The sequence below is a fragment of the Bufo bufo genome, chromosome 10 (genome assembly GCF_905171765.1).
Source record: "Bufo bufo chromosome 10, aBufBuf1.1, whole genome shotgun sequence".
In the NCBI taxonomy this organism is placed as follows: domain Eukaryota; kingdom Metazoa; phylum Chordata; class Amphibia; order Anura; family Bufonidae; genus Bufo; species Bufo bufo.
The window spans coordinates 46,400,779-46,418,988 of record NC_053398.1 but is presented as its reverse complement, the minus strand read 5'-3'; the positions used below and the strand labels follow the sequence as shown (position 1 = coordinate 46,418,988).

General features: G+C 48.7%; 2 protein-coding genes across 2 annotated transcripts in view; one reads left to right on the top strand and one right to left on the bottom strand.

Annotated features, from left to right (window-relative positions):
* The window catches only part of DEAF1 (DEAF1 transcription factor), an 83,735-nt gene that overhangs the window by 55,151 nt on the left and 10,374 nt on the right, over nt 1–18,210 (bottom strand). The gene's annotated exons all lie outside the window — the stretch shown is intronic.
* TMEM80 (transmembrane protein 80) overlaps nt 14,728–18,210 on the top strand; it is a 28,458-nt gene continuing 24,975 nt past the window's right edge. The window contains exon 1 of the mRNA XM_040409747.1: nt 14,728–14,738. The gene's annotated coding sequence lies outside the window, so the exon portion shown is untranslated. The remainder of the gene's footprint in view (nt 14,739–18,210) is intronic.

The window sequence follows — 18,210 nt, the reverse complement described above, 5'->3', positions numbered from 1 at the left end:
GCAATAGGACCATCTGTGATCCATGGTGATGGATCATGTGATGAGCGTAGCGACGTCATCAAAGGTCCTATTTCTCACAGAACAAGACAGAAGAGATGCCGGCGGCGCGAACAAGTGGATTAAGGGGAGTTAAATTATTTTTTTATTTTTTTTTTAACCCCTCCAGCCCTATTTTACTATGCATTCTGTATTTAGAATGCTATTATTTTCCCTTATAACCATGTTATAAGGGGAAATAATAATGATCGGGTCCCCATCCCGATCGTCACCTAGCAACCGTGCGTGAAAATCGCACCGCATCCACACTTGCTTGCGGATGCTTGCGATTTTCACGCAACCCCATTCATTTCTATAGGGCCTGAGTTACGTGAAAAACGCACAAAGAGGAGCATGCTGCGATTTTCACGCAACGCACAAGTGATGCGTGAAAATCACCGCTCGTGTGCACAGCCCCATAGAAATGAATGGGTCAGGATTCAGTGCGTTCAACTCACACATCGCATCCGCGCGGAATACTCGCCCGTGTGAAAGGGGCCTTAAGCAGTGATGGCCAGTTCGCTGTGTTCGCCCGCGAACACATGCGAGCTGCCATCTTAACTGACAAGTCCGGCGATGCACAGGTAAGTCCTTACCTGTGACTGTGCGCAAACCGGTCTGAAATAAAATGTGGTCTCCGGGTGCAGGCAGTTCTGAGAACAGCCCGATGAAGGCCCCCGGGGGCTGTTCTCGGAACTGCCTGCTCCCGCATTTCATTTCAGACCAGCTCACGAACAGGCACAGGTAAGGACTTACCTGTGCATCGCCGGACATGTCAGTTAAGATGGCAGCTCGCATGTGTTCGCGGGCAAACTGGCCATCACTGGTCTTAAGCAACCCAAGATGACCAGCCATTGGCTAGTGTAAATTAGGGTGCACACACCGGCTCTTAAAAGAACAGGAAGAAGCGCATGACCTATGGCCAGAGGAGAGAGACTTTGCCAGCAAGAAGTAGGCTGCAGAATGTAGGGAGCTCCAGCAGAGTAAACATGACGGGTCTGCTCGGAGGGCACTGGATGCTTATATAAAATACCACTGTTCCTAGACATACGAGGAATTGAATGGTTTCTTTCCTAGCAGCTTCTAATGAGAAAGGCAAGGCTAATGGACCTTAAAAGCCAGACCTGTTGGTAATAATTTTGGGACATTGTTAAGGCTGTATTACACAGCCCTTCCAGCAATCGCCTGCTCGATATCGGTGGAGACCGCTGTTATTACATCGCTATACCAACTATAGTCCCCATGCTGTCTAGTGGTTTCCAGGCGGGAGATCGTTATTAGACTCCACAATCAGCGGCCTGCAAACAATAATTTTTTAACATGTCAAAAGATTTGGATTGTCCAATGAATGAGCGTTTGCTTGTTCATCGGACAATCGGCGGCAGTATTACACTGCATGATGATCGCTTACAAGCGTTCGTATGACCACTCATTAGCGATCATCTGCCGAAATATTAGCAAGTGTAATACAGGCTTTACTGTTTAGCAGCGTTGGTCTCATCTACTAGTGACGTGCCTCTCTTGCTTGGGCACAGACTGGTACCTACTGTACCTACCTACTGTAGAAGCTCTGCCTACCACAGCATTATTGGCCCCAACTACCACCAACGTGGCTACTTGCTTACCCCGCCTACCACATATGACCACTTGTAGATGTGTTTCCCGGGCCACTTTATAATCCAATCTGCTCCTATATATTCAGAGATAAGCGGCGATGAATAGACACTGCTTGGGGTCTACGAACATCAGTGCATTCTGACATCTGCATGTGCCGAGTAGACATAATTTACAGACATGTCAAAACCCAGGAACATGTATCACCTAAATATTTCCATTCACATTATCAGAAGAACTCCACTATTTACAATGAGATAGATAGATAAGGCTATGTTCACATCAGAGATACTGCTGTATGGTTTTGAAATCTGGCATGGGATCTCAAAACCACAGCAAAACCCTTCCTTTGTAATAATACAACCGGCTGCATTCGTTCAGAACGGATCCAATTCCATTATAATTGAAAATGAAGAAACCGAATCCGGCACCATGGACATTGTTTTTGGGGCCAGATCCCACTTGTTCATTTCAGTTTCCCTTGCCACACACAATAACGCTGCTTGCATGGGAACCCAACAAACCAGAACGGAATGCATTCTGGTGCACTTCATTCCGGTTTGTTCCGTTTTGAGAGCCTGTTCCACATCTCAAAACTGGACAGCGCAACGCAGATGTGAAAGTAGCCTAAACCAGCAGCACCGTCACAGTAAGAGGTGGTGCAATCCCTCTGGAATCTCAGGAGAAAGAAGTGCAATTAGATAAAACAAGCTCGACAAATGCCTCATTGTGCTGAAACGTGGCATGGGTGAATAAAGCGGGTCCACCACACTTATCACTTATCTGGAGTGCTGCCTCTATAGTCAAATACTATGATATTATAAAATATAAGTATTTTTCATCAGACCTCAGACTGGAGCCCCAATCTTCATCACACCTCCCATCAGACTAAGCTTGGGCGATATATCAGTATGTATGGTATACCGCAGAAATGGTGATATGGCGACATAGATATGTATATAGATGTATAGTGACAGCTTTGGCTGCTTCCAAAACATGCCCGGCGCGTACTGATGGGTCCAGGACACACGTCCGCCATGCCTCCGTCTGTCTGGGAAATGCAGTTCCTCTTTTTAGTCAGTCAGCAGCACAAGGTCTCCACCCCAGCTTCTCTCCCTCACGTGTTGTGGGTTTCAGAAGATACAGTGTGGGATATAAGGGTGCATTTACACCAGCAGATTATCTGCCCAATATCTGTCCAATCCAATAGCAGGTGTGTATAACTAAAGATCTGTGTGTAATTGGCCATCTGACGAATGACTGGTTAGAAAATCTGTCAGATAATCTGCTGGTGTTACCTTCTTGAAGTAGAACCAAAACCATGCTGCTCTCCGCTGTGCTGCTAACCTACTCCCTGCGCTACATGGTTCCCACCACAGTCATGCTGGGCACTGCGCCAACCTACCTGCTGTCATGGGGCTGCTGGAAGGCACTGTGCTGCCTGAAAACTTATACCATCGGGGGATGCGATCAGCAGTTCTACAACATCTACCAGAGCATGGTGCTCTTCTTCTTCCAGCACTACACTGGGGTGCAGGTCAGGACTCGCTGCAGGAAGTCAAATGTGTGGACTCGGGGTGGTGGTGGAGACTGGGGTGCCAGGTGATCGGAGCATGTGTTTAGAAGCTGGACATCACCTGCATGTGCACTGATGCCCACTGTAATATTACCAGGGAGTGTTACAGAGGACACTGATACACTGCACATTACCAGGAAGTGTTATAGTACCCACTGTGATATACTGTACATTACCAGGAAGTGTTATAGAGGACACTGTGATATATTGTACATTACCAGGAAGTGTTATAGAGGACACTGTGATATATTGTACATTACCAGGAAGTGTTATAGTACCCACTGTGATATACTGTACATTACCAGGAAGTGTTATAGAGGCCACTGTGATATACTGCACATTACCAGGAAGTGTTATAGTACCCACTGTGATATACTGTACATTACCAGGAAGTGTTATAGAGGCCACTGTGATATACTGCACATTACCAGGAAGTGTTATAGTACCCACTGTGATACACTGCACATTACCAGGAAGTGTTATAGTACCCACTGTGATATACTGTACATTACCAGGAAGTGTTATAGAGGCCACTGTGATATATTATAAATATATATATAAATACTGTATAATGTCTCTGTGTTGCCCCGACACACTAATGTCTCCTTGTAGCCCCCATACTATATGATAAATGGGTAATAATCACAATATATATATATCGTTATTGTAATACATTTCTTAATATCATTATCAAAGGAATATTTTTTAAATTGTCCAACCCTAAATGAGACATTTAAACAAATTACAAAAGGACGGCTCCTGCTCCGGACAGTTCACTACCTGCACTCACTGCTTCCTGGTCTTCTGCCTGTGCCGCACTGTGATCATACATCGCACAGCGTCAGGTTACAGTGCGGCCCTGACATGCTCCACATCTGGACGTTACGCAGTCAGGACACAGTCACTGCCCATCACTCTTTAATAATGGAGGCGCTCATTAGTACTCACTTTATAAGACGCACCACAATTTTCCCCCCACTTTAGGGAGGAAAAAAGGAGGAGTTTTTTGTATAACTTACCAGTAAAATCTCTTTCTCGCTCTTCATTGGGGGACACAGGAACCGTGGGTATAGCTATGTCCTCTGGGAGGCGTTGACACTAGATAAAGCTTTTATCTCCTCCCCTGGCAGCTATACCCCCTCCAGCCTGGAGATAGAACTTCAGTTTGTGTACAAGCAGTAGGAGAAGCAAGCCAACCAAAGAAAAAACATGCCAACACCAACCATGCCAAAAGACCCAACGGGGTTCAAACCAGCAACTGCCACAACTGTGGTCGAACAACAATATTGGGTGGGTGCTGTGTCCCCCAATGAAGAGCGAGAAAGAGATTTTACTGGTAAGTTATACAAAAATCTCCTTTTCTCACCCCTATTCATTGGGGGACACAGGAACCGTGGGACGTCCAAGAGCAGTCCACAGGGAGGGAACAAAACCACAGACCCACCATGGAAGCAAGCTTCACTGCAGGCATCTAAGAAACTGCTGCCTGCAAGACCATTCGGCCCAAGGCAGCGTCCGCCGATGCATAAGTATGCATCTGGTAACATTTTGTGAAAGTGTGTAAGGAGGACCAAGTAGCTGCCTGTCACGGCTGTATGTGAGCAACAATAGTAATACACAGTACAGAGCTACTGACTGGACCCAGAACTAGGGAGGATAAAGGGTGACCCCTGTCCGACCCTCAACGCTCTCCCTATTCTGCTAAAGCACATGCCCGGATCCCAATGGCGGAACGAGGCATGCCCACGGGCCTAAGACTAATGACCACTGTAACCCCTACAATAGTGGAAGGGGCACGGCCACCAGTGCCCTACTCAGTATATGGAGGGAACCGTGGCCACCTCAGATCCAGTCAGAAAATAAACAGGAACACAACAATGTCTGCACACTTAGCTGAAAGTGTTGCAGCCGCAGAGAAGACGGATCCAAGGACAGGCTGGCAATATCCGGAGTGCTAGCTGCAGCAGAACACAGGTCCAGTGAACTGATAGCTACAAGTGAAGAAACTAAAGCAAGAGCTACAACTGAAGTGAGAACTATAATCCACATCCTATCATAGGAGGAGGGGTGATATAAAGAGAGGGAAATCAAACACATGAAGAACAGCTGTGGTGAAAAGAAACCAAAAGTAAACAGAGTAGTGAGAACTCCTCCCAGCTCTAGTAGTGACATCATCACAGGGGTGGAGAAACAGAGCTGTGAGAACGTCCCAAAGCTCTGGTAGTGACACTGCCTTACACAACTGTGCAGCCGAAGCGCGATTCCTCAGAGCCCAAGATGCGGCCTCCGCTCTGGTGGAGTGAGCCTTGACACCTAAGGGCGGAACCCTGCCCCGGGCACGGTAAGCCTCTGCAATTGCAGCCCGAATCCAACGTGCGATTGCCACCTTGGAGGCCGCCAATCCCTTGCGAGGACCCTCCGGAATGACAAAAAGGGAGTCCTTACAGCGGAAGGGACCGGGGGCTGCTAAATAGATCTTCAAAGCTCTGACAACGTCCAAATGGTGCAACTCCTTTTCCTTAGGGTGTGAAGGAGATGGACAGTGAGGGAAGGACAATTTCCTGGTTAATATGGAAGTCAGAGACCACCTTCGGAAGAAAGGAAGGAACGGGCCGGAGAACCGCATTGTCCTTATGGAGAACCAGGAAGGGTTCTCTGCATGAGAGCGCCGCCAACTCGGACACCCGTCTGATGGAAGTGATGGCTACAAGGAAAAGCACCTTGCAGGACAGGAGTCGGAGAAAAATCTCCCGCAATGGCTCAAAGGGAGCAGTCTGGAGCGCTGAGAGGACTAAATTCAGATCCCAAGGTGTAGATTGCTGAAATTGCCGGTACATGGGTCTCCGCCCACCGTAAGATCCGACTGGACTCTGACGGGGCGACCCTTCAGGAGGTTGGTCCAATGCCAGAGGGATAGAAAAATCCCCCTGAGCTCCAATACATTGATCGGGAGCTTGGACTCCGACCGAGACCATGTGCCTTGGACTGTCCTGGGAGGGAACACTCCTCCCCAACCCAGTAGACTGGCATCGGTGGTAACAACCGTCCAGGATTTCGGGAGGAAAGACCTTCCCAGAACTGGAACAGACAGCCACCAACAAAGGGACGACCTCACCTAAGGATGAGGCTCTCTGAAGATTTGTCCCAGGAGGACAGAATCGCTCTCTGGAACGTGCGATAGTGGAACTGGGCAAAAAGGATCACCTCGAAACATGCGACCATCTTCCCCTTACGTCCTCATGCAGAGTCGAATGGACGGAAGTCTGCAGTCGAGAAGAACCCTTACCGAGCGGTGTAAGGCCAGTCGCTTGTCCGGGGGAAGGCAAACCTGTGCCGCTTCCGTGTCCAAGGCATACCCAGGAAGACCAGTTTTCTGGAGGGAGTCAGAAATGACTTCTGCAGATTGACCAGCCACCCGAAACGTGCAAGGGCTTTCAGCGTAAGGCCTCTTTCACACTTGCGTTGTTGGGATCCGGCATGCACTTCCGTTGCCGGAGGTGCCTGCCGGATCCGGAAAAACGCAAGTGTACTGAAAGCATTTGAAGACGGAACCGTCTTCCAAATGCTTTCAGTGTTACTATGGCACCCAGGACGCTATTAAAGTCCTGGTTGCCATAGTAGGAGCGGGGAGCGGGGGAGCGGTATACTTACAGTCCGTGCGGCTCCCGGGGCGCTCCAGAATGACGTCACTCTGGAGCGCCCGGGGAGCCGCACGGACGGTAAGTATACTGCTCCCCCGCTCCCCGCTACACTTTACCATGGCTGCCAGGACTTTAGCGTCCTGGCAGCCATGGTAACCACTCTGAAAAAGCTAAATGTCGGCTCCGGCAATGCGCTGAAACGACGTTTAGCTTAAGGCCGGATCCGGATCAATGCCTTCCAATGGGCATTAATTCCGGATCCGGCCTTGCGGCAAGTGTTCCGGATTTTTGGCCGGAGCAAAAAGCGCAGCATGCTGCGGTATTTTCTCCGGCCAACAAACGTTCCGTACCGGAACTGAAGAAATCCTGATGCATCCTGAACGGATTACTCTCCATTCAGAATGCATTAGGATAATCCTGATCAGGATTCTTCCGGCATAGAGCCCCGACGACGGAACTCTATGCCGGAAGACAATAACGCAGGTGTGAAAGAGCCCTAATTCGTACGCTGCTCGACGCCTGAGCGAAAGAGGGAGCCTTTTTTTTTTTTTTTTTATTAAACTTTCTTTTTATTATAGAAAGTCATGAAATTATTACAAATACAACAGTGAATGTAATATAACAATACTAGAATTAGTACATAAACCAATATAAACCACTTCAGTATATATACATAGCTATGTAGTATAACAATCATAGATATCCTTATACCACCAACCCCATTGGCTGTCGTTCCCCTCAATTCATTCAAATACAACAAACAATGAGTAATATCAAAATATGTCTACGTGGCTCTGCGTGCAACTCTCCGATTCTTTCCGATATCCTCATAGATTTTAAATTTGTTGAAGGTATAGATCCCACTCCCTTGAAGAAGGCTGGGAGACAGAGCACCAGTACTTGACCAATATAGCTTTCGCTACCATCAATCCTTTCATCCAGATCTGTCTAACCCGGGGAGAGACTTCCGTTTCTGAACCATAGTCTCCAAAAATCACTATCAAGATCCCCGGGTTATAGTTCATTGAGGATTCCTTTTGTAGGACAGAAAAAACCTCATCCCAATATTTTCTTATTTTAGTACAGCTCCATAACATGTGGACATAGTTCGCATTAACATATCCACATTTAGGGCAGCAACAGTCCCGGTCCCTATTTTGTGGAAATTTCCCTTGGACCCAAGGCGTATAATACAGTCTATGAAGAATCTTAAATTGAATTAATCTATGCGCGCTGGAAACTGACGCCCTTCTCACGTTCCTATAAATAGCAGGCCACTGTAAAGGAGAGCAATTCAGCTCTTGCTCCCATTTACCTGGGCTTTTAAAAGGTGTTACCGTTACCAGTGCCATTCGGAGTTTAGCATATAATCTAGATATTTTCACCTTCTCATACTTCTGGGCGTCACAATAATCAAAAAATATATTCTCTCGTGGAAAAATACGACCCCTATTCCTAGAGGCTTCAAAAACATGTTTCAAACGTGAATACATAAATATCTCTAATGGAGAACTATCATTGAAACCAAATTCCTGAGGTGTTTTAAAACGACCCAAATGAAAAAGGTGAGACACCATATAGATGCCTTTTCGTGACCAATAACCAAAGTCTGTAATCTTGAAGAATTCCTCCAGCGCCCCATTCCTCCACAAAGGGGTGAAAGCAAACGGACCGGAGACTTTAAGGATCTCCTTCAGCCTATTCCACACCCTCTGTAGTGAGAAAGGGACCAGTAAGGACTTCCTCCTTCCCATAGATCCAGATTCCAGATATGAAAAAATATTCTCTATTGGGGTGTCAATAACTATATTCAAATACCGTGAAAGTAAACTCTCTTTCCAATAACAACATCGCTGAATCTGTGCGCAAAAATAATAACCCTGAAAAAAAGGTAGTGACAACCCACCATCTGCCTCCGAGAGCCATAGATATCTCTGCTTAATACACACCCTCTTCCTTCCCCAAATTAGGTCATTAATCAAAGTCTCCAATCTGTGGAAAAAGATATCATCAATCCAAATGGGGCAGGCACACACCGGAAACAAGACTATAGGCAGAATAATCATCTTGATCAATGCAATTCGATCTGTCTGTGCCAATGTCAGTTTCCGCCAGGCGCCAACTTTGATCCTAACTTTATTCAACACTGGGGCCAGATTGAGCTCATAGAACCTATCTATAGGGACCCCAAATAATCCAAAGAATCATTAGGGGCCAAGACGCGGACTCGACTCCCCACATCTACAGCTTTCCGGTTCAGCGGGAGGAGCGATGACTTTGTCCAGTTGATCATATAGCCTGATAATTTACCATAGTCTTCAATTAGCTGTATAACAAACGGAAGGATTTTCCACCCCTGGTCCAGAAACAAGATCACATCATCTGCATACAGGCTTATTTTATCGCTAACACCCGCCACCCCAAAACCTGCTATACAATTCTCCAAACGAATCCGACAAGCCAAAGGTTCAATAAAGAGAACGAAGAGGAGAGGAGACAGGGGGCAACCCTGTCTCATCCCTCTCCGCATCGTAACCGGGGAAGATCTCATGCCATTGATGTTAATATATGCAACTGGCTGTTCGTATAGCATTTGGGTCATCTCCAAAAATACGTTCCCAAGACCAAAACATGACATTGTAGCCCAGAGAAAGGGCCACTCCATCCTGTCAAACGCCTTTGCGGCGTCCAATGACAGGACGGAGTGGTCCGCACTGCCCCCAACTGACAAATTCAGATAGACCCTATAAATACTAGCCTGTATTTGCCGGCCCGGGATAAAGCCTGTCTGGTCAGGGTGGACCAGACCGGCTATAACTCTCTTCAAGCAGTTAGCCAGAATTTTTGCGAGAATCTTATAGTCCGTATTTAATAGCGATATGGGTCTATATGACCCCACATCGCATGGATCCTTCTCCTTTTTCAAGACCAAGGTAATTACTGCCTCTCTAAATGATGGTGGTAAGGAGCCAAGTGCACAAGATTCCTTAAAAACTTGGAGAAGAATCGGCAAGAGGGATTTGGCATGATACCTATAGATTTCAAACGGCAGCCCGTCTGGGCCAGGGGCTGAACTATACTTTAGGAGCGGGAGAGTCGTTTGAAGTTCCTCCAAAAGGATCGGGCATTCCAACATCTCTCTATCTTGAGTAGGTAACTGAGGGAGCGCCAATTGTTGTAAGTATTGATCCATCTCAGTACGACTAATTATAGACTCAGATTTATAAAGGGTAGAATAGTATTTCACAAACTCCTCTCTAACCTCCTCTGCGGATCTCACCCCAATTCCCTGTGGGTTCCTAATTTCTTTTATAGTGGAATCCTCTCTCTGATTGGCCACCAAATGAGCCAAAAACCTGCCCGTTTTACCGGATTCGCAAAAACGATTCTGGCCTTGAAATAGAAGCTTATGTTGTGCTTTTTTATACAAAAGTGTCTTAAGTTGCGAATTAGCCTCCTTTAATTGACCAATGAGTTGTTCCTCATCACAATCAATCAATGCGGCACGCAAACTCCTAATTGAATCTGCCAGTTGTTTTTCCCTACGTCGTAATTCCATTCTAAATCTGTGGATTTTAGTAAAGTAAAGGCCCCTAATATGGGCCTTCAGCGCATCCCACACATAATGGATATGAGTCGAGCCTACGTTGAGGCCCCAAAATTCCTGTATGTCCTGATCTACCCGGGATTGCTCCCCTATCACCTCAAACCAATGCGAGTTCAATTTAAAGATTCTTCCTGTAATTGGAGCCTCCACAAACGTAATCAGAACTGGGGAATGATCCGATATTCCATGGGGCTCATACCTCATTCTCAGGACGTGGCCACACAGATCCCGATTTGCAAAGGCCAGATCAATACGGGACATGGACCCAAATGACTGGCTAAAACATGAGAAGATTTTTTTTTTCCCGTAGAGGTGGCGCCAGATATCAACCAGCGCCAGCTCCTCGCACACAGCAATCAAAGGGGACCCACTGTGACCGCGTCCAGAAAGCGAAGAGAACCGATCCAATTCAGGGTCAAGTACCGCATTAAAGTCACCTGCCACTAATAACGCACATTGATTTTTAGAAGCTATGTAGTGGGCTAAATGGGAAATAACAGTTGGTTTAAATGGAGGAGGGATATAAATAAAGGCCAATATCGTCTCCTGACCTTTCCAATACCCATGCAGGAATACATATCTCCCTTCTTTATCAATAACGCTATCTATCGGTTGGAACTCCATCCCTCTGTGAATATAAAACACTAACGCCTCTTGCATAAGAGGAAAAACAAGAATGGTACTCCAAAGCGGCCCATTTCCTTTTCAGTGTATAGATCCTATCTACTGTTGCATGGGTCTCTAATAATGCCACAATTGCGGGAAGATGACGGATCACAAGGTCAAATACAACCGCCCTTTTCACTCTGTCTCCCAAGCCTCTTACATTCCAACATAAAATGTTACACGGCATATCTTATAAGTAGAGGTATCACCAGTCTCATCGGAGAAGCACGCACAGCCACGACATAAAGAACGGCAGCCAATCCCTCCCTTAGCCCCACCCCCAAAACCCCCCCCTACATGGTTGATAAGGCATTCCACAATACCCATCAACCTCTCTCCTTCCACCTAACCTCCCCCCCCGACACCTCCCCTCATTAACCTCCCTCCTCACCACCTCATTATACAATATCATAAACCCCTAGAATCCAGCCATTGCGTCACCTCCACCTGTGTGGAAAAGAAGCGGACAGAGGGAGCCTTGATGAGGATGTTGTCCAGATAAGGCATGAGAAAGATGCCTCTGGAACGGAGTGGGGCTAGAAGAGGGGCCAGAATTTTTGTGAAGACCCGAGGTGCAGTTGCCAGCCCGAACGGGAGGGCGACAAACTGGTAATGATGGTCTCCTATTGCATACCTCAGGAAGCGCTGGTGACTCTGCACGATGGGAACGTGGAGGTATGCATCTTGGATATCTAGAGCCGAAAGGAATTACCCCTGCTCCAGAGAAGCAATTACGGAACGAAGGGATTCCATCCGAAACCGCTGGAGACGGATGAACTTGTTCAGTAGCTTGAGGTCCAGGATTGGGTGCACAGAGCCCTCCTTTTTGGGGACCACGAAAGTGTTTGAATAGAACCCCTTGAACCTTTCTGCTGGGGAAACAGGAGAGATGACTCTCCGATCCAGAAGGGACTGAATGGCCTGGGAGAAGGCGGTCGCCCGCTCGGGGTACTGTGGAAAACGGGATTGAAAAAAACTGTTTGGGGGAAGAGACAGGAACTCGATCACGTATCCCGAGGATACAATTGTGGGCCCGCCAAACGTCCTGGAAGAGGAGGAGGCGGCCCCCCACCCTGTTGGGCAGGGGCACACCTTCAGGCTGAGGACTGCTTAGCCGCAGAAGGTCGAGCGGCCTGAGGTCTGGGACACTAGGGGAGGGCTGTGCCCGAAAGGACGGCTCTTTTCGTCGATCTAGGGAAGTAAACCCGCCCTTCCCCCAGCAGAAGAGCTCGCCGAACTAGCGAATCGACGAAAGGGCCTGCCACGTGAGGAACCTGACCTAACGTGAGAGGCCCGCTTGGCCCTAGGCTGTGGGAGATGGGTGCTCTTGCCTCCCGTGGCCTCAGAAATAATTTTGTCCAGCCGAGAACCAAAGAGACGGGTGCCGGCAAAGGAGAGACAGACTAAAGAACCCTTGGAAGTCGCGTCCGCTGCCCACACCTTCAGCCAAAGCTCGCGGCGTAAGGTGACCGCAAGCGCAGAAGTGCGCGCAATGAGGGCGCCAGTGTCCAAGGACGCCTCGCAGAGGAACTTCCCCGCCTGGATAAGCAACTGCGCCAAGGATCGGAGATCCTGAGCAGGGACCTCGGATACCAAGTCCTGGTCCAGCTGACTGCCCCACTCAGAGATCGCCTTTGCCACCCACGCGGAGGCGAACACAGGCCTACGGGCGGACCTCGTAGCAGCAAAGAGGGACTTCGTCAAGGATTCCGTCCGACGATCTTCAGCGGACTGAAGGGAGGATACATTGGCTATAGGAATAGCCGTATTTTTGGCTAGCCGTGCCACTGGTGGGTCCACCTTAGGACGGGAAGTCCACGTGGAAATGCAATCCGCTGGGAAAGGATATAGGATGTCCAGCTTCTTTGGGGCGGAAAAAACGCAAGTCTGGATGAACCCAAGCTTTGGAAACCACCGCCGAAAAAACATTATGGCGAGGAAACACCCTTGAGGCCTGTTTTGGGTGGAAGAAGGATACCCCCTGTTGGTCAGTGGGGGGGGGGGGGGGGGGGGGGGAGGGATCATCCGGCACTCGGAAGGTGTCGCGGATCGCAGCAATGAGGCTATCCACGGTGGAGGCCAACTTAGAAGGCTGCTCCGTATCCATATCCAAATCCAAATCCTCAACCTCTCCTTCGGACAGCACGTCCCCAGGAGAAGAAAACTCTGAGTGAGACCGTACATGGGGCGGAGAGGGAGATGTGTCAGAGGAAGAAATGTGTTCCATTCTGGGACAATTTTGTGAATGCCGTGCGCTGACGGAATCACCGGAGGGAAGTGACCTGGGGAAGGGGGGGGGGGGGGTCACCCGAGCAAGAAGTTGGAGGGTGCATCCGAGGGAGGTGCAGCCTGCGTAGGTGGCGGATTCTCAACCAAGCGACCCCCTATAGATAGGGTGGATTGGGAGAATTTAGCCTGCTTTTCCACCGCCTGAGAGAGAGTTCTGGCCCAATCGGGTAACTCAGCTCGGAGGGTGAGGTAGCATTACGGGCTGAAGGGGGGCCTGACACATAGAGCAGGCATAGTGGACAGCTATTGGCAGCCGAGGTAGAGCACCAGAGGGATCAGACATGATGGTAGAGGCAATCTGGAGCTGGAGAGAGTACAGCTAACCTGAGGAGAGGAGCAACAGTTCCCACCAGAGCCAGGAGCAGACGCTGTCCGGAGGAAGATGTCCCAGCGAAGAACTTCCTGAGCACTGTGGCGGGAAGAGTAAGCCTCGCCCCCTAAGGTCCTGCATCTCCCGCTCATGGCCACAACAGTGCGCGCGCCGCTCATTAACCCCCGCAGTGCCCGATTCCCCCTGCTCAAATCACCTCAGGATGCCGCACAAGACAGCGCCTGGAACAGGGTGCCGCCCGTAGTGAATCTGAGATAAGCCGGCGCTTCACTAAGCCTGCCGGTTCGTCCCGCTCTGTGCTCGGAATAGGCCCTGCCCCTCTTAACCCAATGTGTTCCTCTTTCATGAAGTGCAGAGCGCTGAGTAAAAATAAGGAGAGGAGAGGGGAGAGGAACTTGCCGCTGAAGTGTGCAGCCTAAGCGGTGGGCGGCGGCTGGGGGGGAAAAAAAAATTAAAAAAAATCGACGGCCTGGAGCAGGCTTCACTTATCTGTCCGGCCGCCATCTTCACCCTTCCTCTTTTCCAGCAAGTTCACCCCTTCAGCTACTGGCACCGTAGTGGCAGGAAGCTGGAAGAGGGACTTGGATGGGTGACCCTTCAGCTGGCGGGATACAGGGGGAACGAGGCTGCCCTGGTCCCCTTTGTCTTCTTGTGGGGGAGGAGGCAGCGTTGCGGACCAACGCTGGAGTGCTCCCCCGGGAGAATAGGGAGGCGAGGCGTCCACTGTTTCCTATCTGAAAAAGAAGGAAAATAAAAAACTAAAAAAAAATCTTCAGGAGCTACCCTGCAGAGCAGGGAGGTCTTGCCTCCTATTGACACTAGAAAAAACTGAAGCTCTCTCTCCAGGCTGGAGGGGGTATAGCTGCCGGGGGAGGAGCTAACAGCTTTATCTAGTGTCCCGCCTCCTAGAGGACATAGCTATACCCACGGTTCCTGTGTCCCCCAATGAACATGGGCGAGAAATGTAAGTCTTATAAAGTGAAATGCAGAATAAATACAAGTCCCAAAAAGTCCTATTAAAAAAGGCGATTTATTCTTCCCTGTACAGCGACGTTTCTGTCCTATCACAGGACTTTTCTCGGACAGGACAGAAATGTCGCTGTCTGTACGTGGAAGAATAAATCCTCTTTTTTGATTGGACTTTTTGGGAGCGCTGCGACTTCTTCACTGGTGTACATCTGGGGGCTGTGGATCCAGGCCCTGGTCGCTGGCACCCTGTATACTATTTTTCCTGGAAGTGCTGCTTTGTGCATTACATATAATGAATTTCCACACAACTGATCTTATAACAACATGCCAGTACAGTGTGTGATGAACTATGGGCACCACTGCCACCCCTCATACACCAGTCACATCACCTGCCCCCATCCACTAATAACATGGCACTAGAAGATGCCGCCATGTAGTTCTCTCTCATTCCTCTGGACACTGGACTGCCACTCAAGATGCCCACCTCACAGCAAACATGGCAGAGCATGTCCATGGTCCACTGCCAGGAGATGCCACCTGAGGATTCCATCGTGACCTCTGAACCCCTGCACACGAGCAACTGCCGTTCAGATTCAACTGTCGACGGCAGCGAGCAGAGGCGGTCTACAGATTGGAAGATTTTTGAAGATTTTCGACAATGGCGTCCACTGGACAGACAGAAGACAGCGAGGAGGAGAAGAGGGAAGATAAGAGGAAGAGGGAAGAGGAGAGCATCACTGGATCCAGCGCCTCAAGGAAGAGGAGAGCAACCGAGGAGAGCGGATCGGAGGATGAGGGGCTGACATCAGACAGCAGCCAAGACTCGGACACGTCCAGCCCCTATGCCAGGCTTACCATCAGCCGCTTCACCATCCACCAGGTCTTGGGCAGGGGCAGCTTTGGCAAAGTAAGTTTTAGTATTTTTTTTTTTCATTCATTTCTAATACAATATTTCCATTTTATCCCCATCTATTGCTTTCTGTTATCAGCTATTTCATGCTGGGTAAATGAGTATTCTCCATTTCTTTTCCTCAGGTGGTCCTGGCATCAGTCCCTGGCCGAAACATCTACACGGCCGTCAAAATCATCGACAAAAAGTGGGACAATGCGGACACCATCACGAGAGAGCGGAGGATACTCCTGGCCACCAGAGCCTGCCCGTTCCTATGCCACCTGTATGCCGCACATCAGTCTCAGGAGCGGGCATATTTCATCACGGAGTATCTCTCCGGTGGCAGCCTGGAGGCTTTGATCAATATGTGCGGCTACCTGAATACTGACAGCGTAAGGTAAGAGAATGGGGAATAAAAACTGAGGTCAGAGGTACAGTTAGGAGAGGGATGGAGGGCGTGTCCCAAGGTGCAAGGTGGCGGTGTAATTCTTGGTAACTTCTTGTTCAGGGTATTTACATGCAGATCTATGGCACCAAACTAAATGTAGTGGTAGTAGTATCTATTACTCTGTAGTGGTCGGTCAGGTGGATAAACAAAGCAGTGAATGGAAAGAATACAGGCTGCCATAAAACAGCACTTCTTCTCTGCTAGTGACCTCCCAGGATCCTTCATAACATGATATTAGGGAAATTCTAGGGAAGGATTTGATTATATTAGACCAGGGATCAGAAACCTTTGGCACTCCAGCTGTTGTGAAACTACAACTCCCAGCATGCTCCTTTCACTTCTATGGGAGTTCAGAAAACAGCCAAGCAAGTTTACATGATGGGAGACGTAGTTTCACAACACCTGGAGAGCCAGAGGTTGCTGATCCCTACATTAGACTATTCTCTGTTCTCCCCATCAGATTCTACACAGCAGAGCTGGTATGTGGCCTCCAGTTCCTCCATGGACACAACATCGTCCACCGGTGAGCAGAACTTTCCCCCTTCTCTCTGTTCCCTTTACAGGCTGGAGATCATGCATCCAGCTTTACTAGAGTCCTACATTTCTATTTGCACGGTCTTGAAAAATTTTTATTTTCTTGTATTATTTCACTACAGAGATCTGAAGCCGCTTAACATCATGTTGGATGCAGATGGACACATCCGTATAATTGACCTCGGACTGGCCCAAGATGGTGTCACTGCCTCCAATAAGATCCGTGGAGTGACGGGAAGCCTTTATTACATGGCCCCCGAGATACTTCTTAGGAAAACTTACAGCACAGCAGTTGACTGGTGGAGTCTGGGGATTGTGGTGTCCAGGATGGCATCAGGACACCACCCATTTCACTTTGGCCCCTTCCGAAAGACGGCTCGCACAGCCATTACCACCCATGAGCCAAACATTCCATCTTGGCTTCATGCTGATGTGCAACATCTTGTTGCAAAACTGCTGTGCAAGAAACCTAAGAAGCGTCTCGGTGTGCGTGGCAACATACGGATGCATCCACTGTTTTCCACCATCGGCTGGGAGGAACTGGAGGAGAGGAGGGCACAGCCGCCATTTACACCATTTCAGCGGGTTCTGGAGAAGCAACATCTGTGTTGGCCGAAGGATAAGAGAGCCCATCACCCCGTGGCCGAATTTAGCTACATGTCACCTAGCTGGGCCCGGTAAGATTCTCATCCTCTGAGGATAACTCATCAGTTGTGGTCATCATTGCCCTTCTGTGTATGACTATGTCTCTGCTTCTTCTTAGGTGGATGAGAAGATCTGGGCTGTGAGGGAGTCCACGACCATCTGGTGAGAGATCACTATATAAACAGAACACCTAACATTAAATCACAACATTATATTTGATGTTACATGGCTAAATGCTTTATTATATGACCATTCCTTAAGATAACAGAATCTACAGTAAATAGATTTATTTGAGTGTCTTCCTGTAATGTCTTCCAGGATGAAATCCTGCCAACTTCCCAGAACTTTGTGCCTCCTCCTGACCAATGTCTCTATGCTGTTCTGTCACCTCGGCTGCCACATCTCTCTCCATACCATCCTGATGCCTCATCACTGTCATGGCTGCCCCAGGCCCTTGACCTGACATCCTCCGATCCCGGGCTGGCATCTGACATCACTCCAGCCTGAAGATGCTCTAAGACCCCAGGAGCGGCCTGTGCTTAGTTTCCATCTGGTGAGTTCAGGGACAATAGCCGCATGTTGTAGTCCTGGGGCTGCTAAGCGGCTATTACCCCTGAACTCCCCGCAGCACAGGCCGGGTAAGTAATACATACACCGCACCTCACTAACACTACATGATAGGTATAGGAAAACAACAGGACAGGTATAGGAACACTACAGGACAGGTATAGGAACACTACAGAACAGGTATAGGAACACTACAGAACAGGTATAGGAACACTACAGGACAGGTATAGGAACACAACAGGACAGGTATAGGAACACTACAGGACAGGTATAGGAACACTACAGGACAGGTATAGACACCCACACATAGCAGACAGAGATATCGGCTTTGATCCTGGGATTTATTCTGATCGCCATATTTGGGGTCGGGAAGGAATTTTCCCCCTAGTTGAGGA